Below are 14,898 nucleotides of genomic sequence, written 5' to 3' on the forward strand. Positions count from 1 at the left end.
ACTGGCCTCTGTCCCTCTTTTCTTCCCTCCCTTCCTCCGATGCCCTCTCACGTCTTTGCCTCCCAAAGGCTTGCACACCTGTTTGTTGCAGCAGCACCTGGCTACAAGCTCCGCAGGTGAATGGTGCCTCTGGGGCTGGCCAGGGGGTGCTTCCCAGGCCACTGTGGGGCAGTGTGAGGAGGCACCTCCCTTTGGGGCAGGAGGGCAGCTCAGAGGCCTGGGTGGGGGGGCAACCGTGGCTGCCCAGAAGACTCCCAAGGAGAGGGGAGAGGAGGCTGAGGGAACACTCCACAAGGGAGGGTGTTTGAAAAAGGGTGAGAGGCTGCCAGCTCTGCAGGCGAGGGGTGACAGAACTGGGCTCCTGAGCCCCACAGGGGTGCTGAAGGAAGAATGTGATTGGTCCAGGGAGCCGTGGACTCAGAAAGGTTGAAAACCTCCGATGCCTTAAGACATAGGAAGATAGGAAGCTGCCTTCTACTGAGTCAGGCTGCTGGTTCATCCAGCTCAGTATTGTCAGCACTGACTGGCAGCAGCTCTCCAGGGTTTTAGACAAAAAAAAAACCCCAGGTAAGATTCTTACCTGCTTCCACAGCTCTCTGTGAGGGAATTGGTGCTCTCTGAGCCAGAGTGGCAGCGGCGATGGCGGCGGCGATGGGATTTCTGTGATTGATTGCGAGAGCTTTTGGGGGAAAAGACAGAAAAGCAGAACACCTTAACATTCACCTGCAGGTGGGAAGCTGTCTTTGAAAGGTTCATGGAGCATTGGGAGATGTAGCCAGTATGTTTCCGAGCACAATTCAAAGTGTTGGTGCTGACCTTTAAAGCCCTAAATGGCCTCGGTCCAGTATACCTGAAGGAGCGTCTCCACCTCCATCATTCTGCCTGGACACTGAGGTCCAGCACCAAGGGCCTTCTGGCAGTTCCCTTGTTGCGAGAAGCCAAGTTGCAGGGAACTAAGCAGAGGGCCTTCTCGGTGGTGGCGCCTGCCCTGTGGAACGCCCTCCCAACAGATGTCAAAAAGGAAAACAACTACCAGACTTTTAGAAGACATCTGAAGGCAGCCCTGTTCAGGGAGGCTTTTAATGTTTAATAGATTATTGTGTTTTATTTTTCTGTTGGAAGCCGCCCTGACGGCTGGGGAAACCCAGCCAGATGGGCGGGGTATAAATAATAAATTATTATTATTATTATTATTATTATTATTATTATTATTATTATTGCCAGAAAATACAGCTGGCAAATGCTAGCTCATCAGTTGTAGGGCTAAATGAAAACAGCTTTCCTAAAGCCTCTCCAATGGCCCTCCCCAACCTGGTTGTCAGACTACAACTCACCTTGTCCATGACCATTGACCCTGCTGGCTGGGGCCCATGGGAGTTATAATCCAACAACATCTGGATGGCATCTGTTTACAGAAGGCTGTGACATGGAATTCCTGCCAAATTGGTTTATCAGTGAGCCCAGTGTCACGTATGCAAGAATCTGACCTGACTGCAAAACTGGTAAGAACCACCTAAGGAGGAACCTAATGGCAGAACGCTGCAGTAAATTGGAAAACAACTCCATATAAGGTACAAGGAGGGTTCTAATATGTACAGTAAAAAAACACCGGGTTGAGTAAGTGTTTTCAAGGGCTATGGTTGTATGGGAGATGATGTGGCGCAGGGGTGGGGTGGCAAAACACGGACATGACGTCATGCACGCCCACCTACATGTAGTGTGTGTGATGTCGCTCGCACTATGTGGGTGGGTGCATGTGACATAGCACGTCCGCATCACAGCGGCAGACATCCACAATCCTGAGGGAGAGATGGCGCTCCTGCACACGGCTTCATAAATAAACACGACACAAGTCCCCACTCCCCAACAAACGCTTGAAACTATTAAGAATGCTTTCTCAGTACATACAAAATATTTAAAAAATCCTTCCAGTGGCACCTTAGAGACCAACTAAGTTTGTCATTGGTATGAGCTTTTGATGCAGGTGGCGCTGTGGGTTAAACCACAGAGCCTAGGGCTTGCCGATCGGAAGGTTGGCGGTTCAAATCCCTGCGACGGGGTGAGCTCCCGTTGCTCGGTCCCAGCTCCTGCCAACCTAGCAGTTCCAAAGCACGTCAAAGTGCAAGTAGATAAATAGGTACCGCTCCGGCGGGAAGGTAAACGGCGTTTCCGTGTGCTGCTCTGGTTAGCCAGAAGCGGCTTTGTCATGCTGGCCACATGACCTGGATGCTGTACGCCGGCTCCCTCGGCCAATAACGTGAGATGAGCGCTGCAACCCTGGAGTTGGTCACGACTGGAGCTAATGGTCAGGGGTCCATTTACCTTTACCTTTTAAGGTGCCACTGGAAGGAATTTTTTATTTTCTTAACACGGCTACCTACCTCTAACAAGTTCTCAGTACATGTACACAATGGTTTTCAAGCAAATGCAACATGGTTAGCACAGATTTGGTTTTTTTATTTATTTACTCTGGTTTTACATTTTAAAAACGCTTATATCATTATCATCTTCTTCTTCACCATCATCAATGGTACTTATATGCTGCCTAATAGCAAAGTTTTCTGGGTGGTTTATAGTAGCAATAAGAACCTAAGTGTGAGGGCAGCAGCATTCCAATAACTAGGGTGAACAACCATTACAAATGACTCTCTTCCTTCTCTTTCAAGGACACAGATGGTATCATTTCCTTTCATTTTAATTTCCTTATATATTAATCCACTTTCCATTACTTTCAGTGGGAAAGTTTGCTTCAGGTTAAGTATACTTCCGGTTAAGTACAGACTTCCGGAACCAATTGTGTATATCAGTGTTTCTCAACCAGTGTGCCTCCAGATGTTTTGGGACTACAACTCCCATCATCCCTAGCTAGCAAGACCAGTGGTCAGGAATGATGGGAGTTGTAGTCCCAAAACATCTGGAGGCACACTGGTTGAGAAACACTGGTGTATATAAACTGAGGTACCACTGTATTGCTATTATATGGATTTTTCTTTTTCTTTTCTTTTGGGACAACAGGACTACCTCCCCCCCCCTTTTTTTTTAGCCTAAGAGCTTATTTGAGGCAACGACCCCCACCCACCCACCCATGTACGCACCAATTTGCATGCATGCACAAATCAACCACGAATGCTGCTGCAGTCATAGCGGCTGCCTCCACTTACTGTTTCTTGTGTTTTCTCTCTTCCTTCCTTTTGCCTTTGGGGCTTGGGGAACTAAATAAGAGGGTGGGAAGAAAATATAAGCTAATGAACGGGTAACCGGCCATTTGATTTAGAGAGCTGGTAAAAGTTCAACGGGGGCATGCAAACCTGTGCCACTGTGCTTGTTTATTTATTTACTTTTATTTCATACAATTTATATACCATTGATGGTAACCCCCCCGAAAAAAACACTACCCTCTGAGCAGTAAAACCATAAAATTAGCAGCAAGAACAATTAAAAACAACTACAGTATTCGGAACAGGGGTCAGCAAACTTTTTCAGCAGGGAGCCGGTCCACTGTCCCTCAAACCTTGGGGGGGGGGGCGGACTATATTTTGAAAAATAAATGAATAAATGAAGGAATTCCTATGCCCCACAAATAACCCAGAGATGCATTTTAAATAAAAGCACACATTCTACTCATGTAAAAACACCAGGCAGGCCCCACAAATAACCCAGAGATGCATTTTAATTAAAAAGGGTACATTCTACTCATGTAAAAACATGCTGATTCCTGGATCATCCGCAGGCTGGATTTAGAAGGCGATTGGGCTGGATCTGGCCCCTCGACCTTAGTTTGCCTATCCATGATTTGGAACATTTTTTTAAAAAAAACCCTGAAACAAGCGATATACTAAAGAAGGCATTGAAACTGGCTGGGGCAACCCAGTCCGATGGGCGGGGAATAATAAAAAAATAGGATATCCCTATTTTCACTGGAGAAATGTTGGAGGGTATGTGGTAGTGATCAGCAACCGGGAGCCTTCCCCATTAGATCTGGTTGGACCAAAATGGTTATCCTCCACTGACCACTGGCGAGCTGGTTAAGCCTGTGATTCTAGAATTATTCCAGACAGTTTAGGCAAGTTTTTCCAAAACCCTCACTATCCTTACCTGTGTCTTCTCTTCTTTGAAGAAAACCTGGAACATAAAATGCAAAATATTAAAATAAAAATAAAAATGAGTAAACCAGGCAAGAGCATCACCGGACAGAATCAGCAAACATTTTGTGTGAAAACCAGCCTCAGATAACCAAAACGCTTAAGCCTAATTAATACATGAAAGGGTTAATGGTATAGAGTAAGCTGCCCTGCTGGGCTTAGCTGAGGTCACTTCCCCTCACCCTGGGAGGAAGAAGGTTACCAAGCCTTACCAGTCGACTTACGGTAAGAAGCTTAAACTGTGAAGAAGTTTGAGCTGGTTGCTCCAGTTCAGCCGCATGGCTCTTATCAGTCACTCTTGTGTTCCTATACTAATACTGGTAATTTAGGAACTTTTACCACTTTGTAAGTAAGCTAAGTTTTGCTGCCTCTGCAGATGTATGGAATAGCACATGAACCAGACCTTTGAAGAGTTTGTAAGTAAACCAATTTTTAACTTACCAAATATGTGGCTTTTTCTTACGCGGGGGGAAGTGGGAAACTTTGGAAGGAACTTGATCTCATGGTTGGCACATTCCTCTTAAATATGCTTTTATCTCTATGTATGAATACATAATATTGTTACAAAAGTCGAGTGCCACCCTCTTTCTCTGCCGAGCAGCGGCAAGAGGCCATGAGGTTCTGGGAACTCACCCAGGATCTGTGTTCCTTTGGAGAATTGAGAATTGCAGAGACTGTCGTAGCTTTAAGAAATATGGTTTATTCCCTGATTTACACCTTCGGTCTGCATGGAGGGAGTTCCGATCTTATAGCATGGTTATTTCAAGAGGGGCTTGTACCCCACAGCAGTGTAGCCCTGGAGTCCAAGGCCTCTCTCCCAGGCAGCAAGCAGCCAGCCTGCCCAAGATGGATCCCATTCGTTCTTTTCCTTTCTTCTTCCCCACAGAACACCTTGCTAAGAAACTGTCCTTTTCTGTCACCTCACACCTAGTTATCCTGTCAACCTTCCAAATCCGCAGTCTCTGTTCACACCTCAGGGCAAGGAGGGACTTCTCTCACATTGCCAATGGCCCTCAAGGGCCCTGTATTGTTTCTTTCTGGCCCTAGCTTGGCCAGGTCATTTTGCATAGGTTAGCCCATTCCTCTGCAGCTTGCATTTCTCCCTTCGCATCCCAAATCATCAAAATCTTACCATTTATTAATATCTAGGGTTTAGGGGGAGGGTCCCCCCAAACCTATAACACTTTATTTTGTATAAATACGAACCTTGCATCCCAACGTGGAATATATTTTATGCTATTCATTAGTTTTTAAGCTCTTTTAAAAATGTATTTTTACTCCTCTTGAGCTTATGACTTTTCCATGATGTATTTTAGCTTGATGTTTCGTTTGCTATATTTGCAAATCATACTAGTTTTTTTAAAAAAGAAAAAATGAGCAAAACCAAGGCAGCTAATATTTTATCTTGGCTCCGTGACTGTTCCTGGCAGCTTATAAAATTTTGCCAAACCTAGGGACGATAGAGAAATTCATTTGGGTCCCCATTTTAAGGGGGACCCCTCTGGACAGCAGAGAAAGCAAGAAGACAGGTGCGTGGGGGGTGTATGGCTGAGGTTGGTGGGATAGTCCTGTGGGATCTATTCCACTGGGAGCAGTCAAGTACAACATTCCTTGTTTTGCTAGAGTGGACATGCAAGGGAATGTTTGGTCCAGCCAGTCAAAACTTCCTGTTCCTCCTGGCCTGGAGCATCCTTCCTTGCATGTGACTACTTGGGTGGGTGTTACCTTTCCATACCTGGTAAAAGGCCAAGGTATGCTGCCACTCTTTCCCTTTCCCATCTTCCTTTCTTCCTGCGAACTTCCCGGACTGCTAACTGCAGTCACTAGGTCAGCCCACATATGGGGTAAACCTGTTTGTATATGCTTGTAACTTTATGCCTTAAGCCTGCCTTCAGGGATCACACTGTGCTCTGCCTGATGGTGAGCAAACTTTCTGTTTTATTGCTTATGAATAAGTCTGTGGTGTCTTTATTCGTTTAGGAGGGATTCAAGGGGTCTTACCAGGAAAACATCAGAACACATTTCAGTCTGGACAAGCCAGATTGAATTGTGTATTGTCTTAAGAAATGCACAGGAGTTTGCAAGTAGTTTTCTGCTGTGCAAAGGGGAATGCACTCTTTTAAGTAAAGGAACTTGCTAGCGCAAGTTAGGAAGGATATTAATAAACAATATATCCTCTCCTGCCACCCTGAACATTCCCACAGGTCCACCCTAACTGACTAGCCTCCCCTGCCTTTCCCCCCTGGCCACAGTAGGGATTGAGGCCAGGGGTAGGAGGCAAATGAGCAGGCAATGGTGAGCAGAAGGACCAATAACATCTCTCCCCAAATCTGGAACCACCCGTACAGTGGAGTCCTCTTGAGTAGGAGGAAATTTGGCAAGCATTCAGGGGTGGGAGCACAGCAGAAGAAAGACTTGCCTGTTTCTTTTTCTTTTCTTTGAGCTCTTCTTTTTCTTCTTCTTCTTCAGTGGGGAGGGGCTGCAGGACGGAGACCTAGGGAGAAGTCACAGAATCATAGAATTGCGGGGTTGGAAGGGACTCCTGAGGGTCATCTAGTCCAACCCCCTGCAATGCAGGAATCCTTTGCCCAATGTGGGTCTCAAACCCATGACCCTGAGGTTCAGAGTCTCGCGCTCTGGTGACTGAGCTAAGGCAGGGCACTCATTTTGCCAAGAAGCCAAGCCCATTGCTGCTAGCCGTGCAAACGAAAGGGCCTCAACATCTTTCCCTGCTTTCAGGGACAACCCAGATGTTTGAACGCAGCAATATGGTTTATTCTTTCTAATAGAATTTAGAAAATTCTTTCTAAATTACAGGGGTCTATGTGTGCAGACTTGCAGGGGGCAGGTAAAGGTAAAGAAAGGTAAAGGACCCCTCAAAGGCAACTATGGGGTTGTGGCGCTCATCTCGCTTTTCAGACCGAGGGAGCCAGCGTTTGTCCACAGATAGCTTTCTGGGTCATGTGGCCAGCATGACTAGACCACTTCCGGTTTAGTTTTGGGTTTGCCAATTAGAAGGCCGGCAGCTGAATTCGGGAGATGGGGTTACAGGAAGCACACCCTTCTGAGTAATACCCCTCCCCACCCTCTGACTATACATAAGGGTCTGGTGACTTCTGTTTCAGTGTATCTGAAGAAGTGTGCATGCACACGAAAGCTCATACCTATGACAAACTTAGTTGGTCTCTAAGGCACTACTGGAAGGATTTTTTTTTAATAAAAAAATTATTATTATATTATTCCAAGATTCTGCATTCTCAAGCCTCTCTTTGTAAATACTGAATAAAAAGCAGTTGGTAAGGATTTTTCCTTGTCTTATCTGTTCCTGGCAATCTGCAGTGGGGGTTGGTTCCTCTGCTGCCTGACACTGGTGCAGAAATAAGGCAGTGATGGATTTCCACTCACCTCCTTCTCTTCTTCCGCGTAGATTTCTTCTTTTTCTTCTTTCCCTTGGTAGGAGGTGGTGTGAATTCCTCAGTAGTACAGGATGGGCTTTGGATAGAGGAAGGGAAAGAGAGAGAGAAGATATAGAGTTTGTATGATGACTACGAACCACGGTGGCTGTGTTTTGCCCCCACTGTCAGAGGCAGTAGTACAATGTGCCTCTGAAAATGGGTTGCTGGGAATCGCGAGTGTTGTTGCGTTCATGTCCAGACTGCAGGCTTCCCGCAGGTATCTGGTCGGCCACTGTGAGAACAGGATGCTGGACTAGATGGGCCACTGGCCTGATCCGGTAGGCTCGTCTCATGTTCTCATGTGTCAATCACAGCCATCTGTCAACATCTTGACAGGTCTGATCCCCAAAGTATGGTTTCCTGTGAAGGATGGGGTCTTGCGGGAGATCCGTAACGTAGGGCGAATGTTTAATTGCCATGTTCCGGGTAATTTAGCCATGCTTGAAATTAACTGTCTCCTCCAGGGATTTATTGCAGATCTAATGAGAGAGTTACTGTATGTTAACTGGCTTGGCACCGAGTTATTTAAGACATATTTATCGAGGTTAACAACTCTATAATAGATTTATACATTTGGCTCCTCTCCGTAAATATGTTTTAAAATAAATTAATCAGACTTTAATTTGCATAGGATAATGGTTGCAAAGTACGGGCATCCGCCTAATTTATTTTTAAAAGAGACTTGGCAATGTTTATTAAATAGCAATCAATTACATAAATAGGAGATTTAGGCTGCAATCCCAAGGTTTGGACATGGTGGTGTGGAACTGATAGAGGCTTGGTCACCTTATCCAAGGCTCTGCCAGGCTGCTGCCAGAAGGGCAGAAGTGAGAGCGGAGAAGGCCTCTTGCATCCCTCCATCCTTTCCCCGTGCACAAAGGTTTTTTCAGAGGTGCCCCATGCTATTGGTCATCTTTTCCCCAACTGCAGGCTAGTCATTGCATTCTGCACCAGCTGGAGCCATGAGACTGTGCACAAGGGCAACCCTACATTGCAGTAGTCCAGGGGCCATTGGATTGTAAGGCCAATTGCAAGAGTCCCTTGGAAAAAAATCACAGGGAGTTGTTCCAGCTATAACAGAGGCTCATTTATGTACTACCTTTGAAGGTGACCCGGAAACTACAACTAATCCAGAATGCGGCAGCTAGGCTGGTGACTGGGAGTGGCCGCCGAGACCACATAACACCGGTCTTGAAAGATCTACATTGGCTCCCAGTACGTTTCCGAGCACAAGTGTTGGTGCTGACCTTTAAAGCCCTAAATGGCCTCGGTCCAGTATACCTGAAGGAGCATCTCCACCCCCATCGTTCAGCCCGGACACTGAGGTCCAGTACCGAGGGCCTTCTGGCGGTTCCCTCATTGCGAGAAGCCAAGTTATAGGGAACCAGGCAGAGGACCTTCTTGGTGGTGGTGCCCGCCCTGTGGGACGCCCTCCCATCAGATGTCAAAGAGAAAAACAGCTACCAGATCTTTAGAAGACATCTGAAGGCAGCCCTGTTTAGGGAGGCTTTTAATGTTTAATAGATTATTTTATTTCATTTTTCTGTTGGAAGCCACTCAGAGTGGCTGGGGAAACCTAGTCAGATGGGCGGAGTATAAATAATAAATTATTATTATTATTATTATTATTATTATTATTATTATTATTATTACTACTACTACTACTAGATTTAGATTTTTTTAAAAAAACCTTGCCCTATCTGAAAGCCTCAGAACAACCTACAACCAAGAAGCAAAATGCCTTTGTCCTCTGTGTGAGGAACAACCCCAGGCATGGCCTCAAGGCAGGTGATGAGTCAACTTTGTCATATCCAAGCAGCTCTGGATCTAGCTAGCACTGACAAGTGCCTACGTGCCTTTCTGAATTCATTGGAAGGTAGGGTATAAACTGAATACATACATATGTACATACAGGAAACCAAAAACAGCTCAGGAAAGAGCACCTAAAGTCACGATCCCATGCACACTTACTTGAGAGTAAGCTCAACTGAGCACTGTGAGAGAATTATTTCTGAGTAGTGATTTTAGTTAGCTCTATGTTGCAAACCACCTTGAGCTTGAGGAAAGGTAGTGTGTGATATGTATATCTCTAATGCTTTGGTGATGCCACCACTGGGAGCTGCCGTGGTTGGCAGTGACCCATGTCAAAGCCTTTTCAGTTGTGGCTCCAGCGGCGTAGCGAGGCACCGCGACACCCGGGGCGGCAAAATGCCATGCACCCGGGGGGGGGACGGCATCGCTACGTAACAACGCATACATCGCTACGTGGCAGGGTATCGCCGCACCCCGCGACTCCCAAGCCGAGCCTCCAGCCTCCTACGCTGGAGGCTTGGCTTGAGAGTCACGGGGGTGGGGTACCAAGTGGCACCCCCCCCAGTGGAACTCGGGGCAGACCGCCTCCATCACCCCCTCAATTGCGACGCCCCTGGGTGGCTCCCTGTTTTGGGGAATGTTCAGAAAGGTGTGCCTGTTGCCCTCATTATTAACTTTTAGGAGGAATTAGTTGACCCAGGCATAGAACCTGTGATCACTGTATGGTGTGTGTGTGTGTGTGTGTGTGTGTGTGTGTGTGTGTGTGTGTGTGTTCGTGTATGTGCATGCGTATAACAACTCATACATATTTATCAAGGTTAACAAGGTTAACTGTATAATAGATTTATATATTTGGCTCCTCTCAGTAAATATGTTTTAAAATAAAATAATCAGACTCTAATTTGCTTGGGTTAATTGTTGTAAAGTACGAACATCCGCCAAATTTATTGTTAATTGTAATTTCTTTTGTTTTAACCATTTTAGAATGCTTTTATTTTTAAATTATGCATCTGCTTGCTGCCCATGGCTCCTTTGGGAGAAAAGGTGGGATATAAAGTCAGCCAACCAATCAACCAACCCTGTGGAACGCCCTCCCATCAGATGTCAAGGAAATAAACAACTATCTGACTTTTAGAAGACATCTGAAGGCAGCCCTGTTTAGGGAGGCTTTTAATGTTTGATGTTTTATCATGTTTTTAATCTTCTGTTGGGAGCCATCCAGAGTACTTGGCCAGATGAGCAGGGTATAAATATATTATTATTATTATTATTATTAGAATTTATATACTGCCCTATACCTGGGGGTAAACTGGGTTCAGCATTTAAAGGAGGATGTACCTAACTTTCTCATTCCAGAAGAGTATGCAAACTGAAACACTGCCATCCTTTGAGAGTTGCATTTCTCTGAATTTCGCATTGCGGTTCTCTAGCCAATCAAATTTTGGGGAAGTGGCCATAAAAACGCAGATATGAGTAAAAGCAGCATTCCAAAGATGCATTCCAACAGGGAAAGCTGCTTTATAAATACCTGCAAAAAAATATGCCTATCCTCATGAAAAATCATCGGTATTTTCAGGTGGACTTCAAAAAAAAAATGTAGTGTAGTTCTCTAGCCAAGCAATACGTACAAAAAGGCCTACACTTTTTGGGTAAAGGGTGTGTGGAAGCACAAACATGAGAACAAAGATACAAAAATGCATTGTATCAGATGGAATGGATACAATTTCTATAATTAATAACATTGATGTAACAAATAATATAATAAAATTGATAAAATTGTTGCAAGAAGGTGTCTATTAGGCAACATTGCATACCAACATATGAATACAGTGGTACCTCAGGTTACAGACCATATCTGCCAAGTCCCAGTTAGAAAAATATGGGATCAGCAGCGCCGGCACCGGAAGTCGCTTCTACGCATGTCCAGACATGCATAGAAACAACTTCCGGTGCTGGCGCTGCCTGATTTCCGGTGCCCAGACATGGGCAGAGCGGCACCGGAAGAAATCTGGGGGAATTACGGGATATTTCACCATTCGGGATGACAGCGGGAAACGGCTTTAAAAATGGGGGTTTCCCGGGGGAAACGGGAGACTTGGCAGCTATGTTACAGACACATCAGCTTACAAACGCTTCAGGTTACAGACTCCACTAACCCAGATATAGTACCTCGAGTTAAGAACTTTGCTTCAGGATGAGAACAGAAATTGCACGGCGGCGGCAGCAGCAGGAGGCCCCATTAGCTAAAGTGGTGCTTCAGGTTAAGAACAGTTTCAGGTTAAGAACAGACCTCCAGAACGAATTAAGTTCTTAACCCGAGGTACCACTGTATTAGGAGAAATCTACACTAAGATGAATTTTTATGTTACATACATGTTACATACAACAACAACAACAACAACAACATTTGCAAACTAGAGTGGATTCCCCTCTGTTTTTATCATGTATTTGTTGTTTGCATATCGTAAGGGGAAGGGCTTATAGAGAACAGCCCCCCCTCATCAGAAGCAGCCCATCTCCAAGCAGTCATGAAAGCGAAGGGACGGATGAGGAAAGTCAGGGGATGAAAAGGGAGTGCCAGACCTCTGGCAACATCCAGGAGCCCCTGCTCCACAGGCAGGAAGAGAGGGAGAGGGGAGGAGAGGAGAGGACACAGGCAGAACATAGACCCTTCCCCCCCCCCGACTCCGGAATTGAGGAGGAGGAGAAAGGGGAGGAGATTCGCTGTCCCGAGGCTTTTATGCTGGCCCAAATCGTGGAAGGGGGTAGTGCCGGATTCTGATTCGGATTGAGAAGACATGAAACTGACAGCTCACTACACTGTAAATAATGCGCACTAATAAAGACTTTTGAAAGACAAGTATGTGGAAGGTCGTTACTCAGGAGTAGTCGCAAATACACATATTGTATTTTTGTGTTGTGAACTGCCCCGAGGTCTGTGGATGAAGGGCGGTACACACATTTAATGAATAAGAAGAACAGCAACTTACTCCTGGAAATCTACCTACCTGCCAGTGTGATGCAGTGGTTAGAGCGTTGTACAAGGACCTGGGATTTTTTTTTGATGCGGTTTATGTATTGTTTGTGACTTTTGTAATTGTGCTAATGCTGTATTGTTTTAATATCCGATTGGGAGCCGCCCAGAGTGGCTGGGGAGACTCAGCCAGATGGGCGGGGTACAAATAAAATATTATTATTATTATTATTATTATTATTATTATTATTATTATTATTATTATTAGGGTTTGAATCCCCACTTGGCCATGAAGCCCATTGGGTGACAGAGGCGCCATCTCGCGGCCAGGATTGGGGCCCAGCATGACGTGGCTTCCTTCCTCACCGTGCTTGGCCTTCTCCACCCCCTGAACACAGCCTGGCCCCCCTGCCAGCAGAAATTGAGGGGGCTGAAGACATCTCTGCCCCTAGGAGTTGGTGCGCCTCCTGGATGACCTTAGATCAGTGATTGCCTCTTAGCCTAACCTATGTCACAAGGATGTTATGAGGAATAAATGAAGAGGGGGAGAACCATGTAATGTCACCTTGAGCTTCTTGGAGAAACAGGTGGGAAATAGATCCAATAAAGAAATAAATACTACCGGTCTACTTATCTAATTTCTTTCCATCCCCCTCTCCGTGTGTGTGTGTGTGTGGGGGGGAGAGAGAGAGAGAGAGAGAGAGAGAGAGAGAGAGAGAGAGATTCAGTTAAGTGGCACCCTGAAATATTTCAGAACCAGTAATGAAGGATGAGTCACTGTGAGCCAGCTCAGCATGAAAGAGCCGAGATATTGGCATGATGCAAGCAAAGGCCTTTGTGTTTTTGATCAAGGGCGTACAGTCCCTCTCATGCCGTCCGTTGCCGTTTAAAAGCATCCTCTTCACTATTTCCCTCTTGGTGAGGGTTTCAAAGATCCCAATGAAGATTTGTTAAGTGATCCTCACAGCACCTACTGCTGCCTTTTTTCCTTTTTAAAAAATAAGGGGTGTGATGTGCTATTAAAAAAAAGAAAATCTGCATCAATGATATCTTTACAAAGAACTCGGTCACCTTATTTAAGATCAAGCTGTCTTTTAAGAGGCTCGTGTTATCAGCAGATGAGCATTTGTTCTTGGGAAGCGTGATGAACGCAATTCCAGGAATGTCTCCTTTGTCTCTAGCCCTACCTAGTTCCTTTGGTCCTTGTGAAAGATGCTCTTAGAAGCGCTGGACCCTCCCAAGGTTCATCTTATGCCCACAAAAGCAACACAGTTGTTTAAAGCCTGGATAGCTCAGATGGTTACAGGGTGGTGCTGATAACACCAAGGCTGCAGGTTCGATCCCCGTATGGGTCAGCTACATATTCCTGCATTGCAGGAAGTTGGACTAGATCAGGGGTGGCCAACTTCCAAGAGACTGCGATCTACTCACAGAGTTAAAAACTGGCAGTGATCTACCCTCTTTTGGGGGGGTTCAGGTCAAAGCTGTTGAGGTGTTTTTAGGCAGGAAAGCCCTGTTTTTTTTGGGTTCATGTAAAAGTTGTTGAGCTTCTTTAGGAAGGAGGAAAGCAACATTGAGCTTTTTTTTAGAAAGGAAAGCCCTGGTTTTGGTGGTTCAGGTCATTTTAGGGGTACAGGACAAAGGTGTTGAGTTTTTTTAGGGGAGACAAAGGTTTTTTAGCTTCTTGGGGGGGGGAGCCACTGATCTACCGGTGATCTATCACAGACATCCAGTGATCTACTGGTAGATCACGATCTACCTGTTGGACATGCCTGGACTAGATGATCCTCAGGGTCCCTTCCGACTCTACAATTCTGTGATTCTATGTGCTTTATGAACTCAGCAGCAGACCAACTACCTCAACCTGACCGAGCTGGTGATTTATATGTGCCGTTGACTAGGACAGGAAGCACAGGTTGGGTTGATTGTACAGCACAGAGGGCTATTTTTAAAAGAGGGGCCGTGGGTGGCGCTGTGGTCTAAACCACTGAGCCTCTTGGGCTTGCCGATCGGAAGGTCGGTGGTTCGAATCCCCATGACAGAGTGAGCTCTCGTTGCTCTGTCCCAGCTCCTGCCAACCTAGCAGTTTGAAAGCACGCCAATGCAAGTAGAAGATAAACGGCGTTTCTGTGAGCTCTGGCTCCTGTCACGGTGTTCCCTTGTGCCAGAAGCAGTTTAGTCATTCTGTAAACATGCCCCAGAAAGGTGTCTGTGGACAAATGCTGGCTCCCTCGGCCTGAAAGTGAGACGAGTGCCACAACCCCATAGTCGCCTTTGACGGGACTTAACCGTCCAGGGGTCCTTTACCCTTTGCTATTTTAAAGCTATGGAGTCAAAGTCAGCTGGGGCCTGACATGGCTCAGATGCAACCTTCTCTGATGTTTTAATTTTGACAGGTAACAATGATTCAAGTTTGTGCTTTTCGCGTGGTTCATTTCTATGGATCATAGAATCATAGAGTTGGAAGAGACCACAAGGGCCATCCAGTCCAACCCTCTGCCAAGCAGGAAACACC

Source organism: Zootoca vivipara, chromosome 16 (assembly GCF_965207765.1).
Source record: "Zootoca vivipara chromosome 16, rZooViv2.hap1.1, whole genome shotgun sequence".
In the NCBI taxonomy this organism is placed as follows: Eukaryota; Metazoa; Chordata; class Lepidosauria; order Squamata; family Lacertidae; genus Zootoca; species Zootoca vivipara.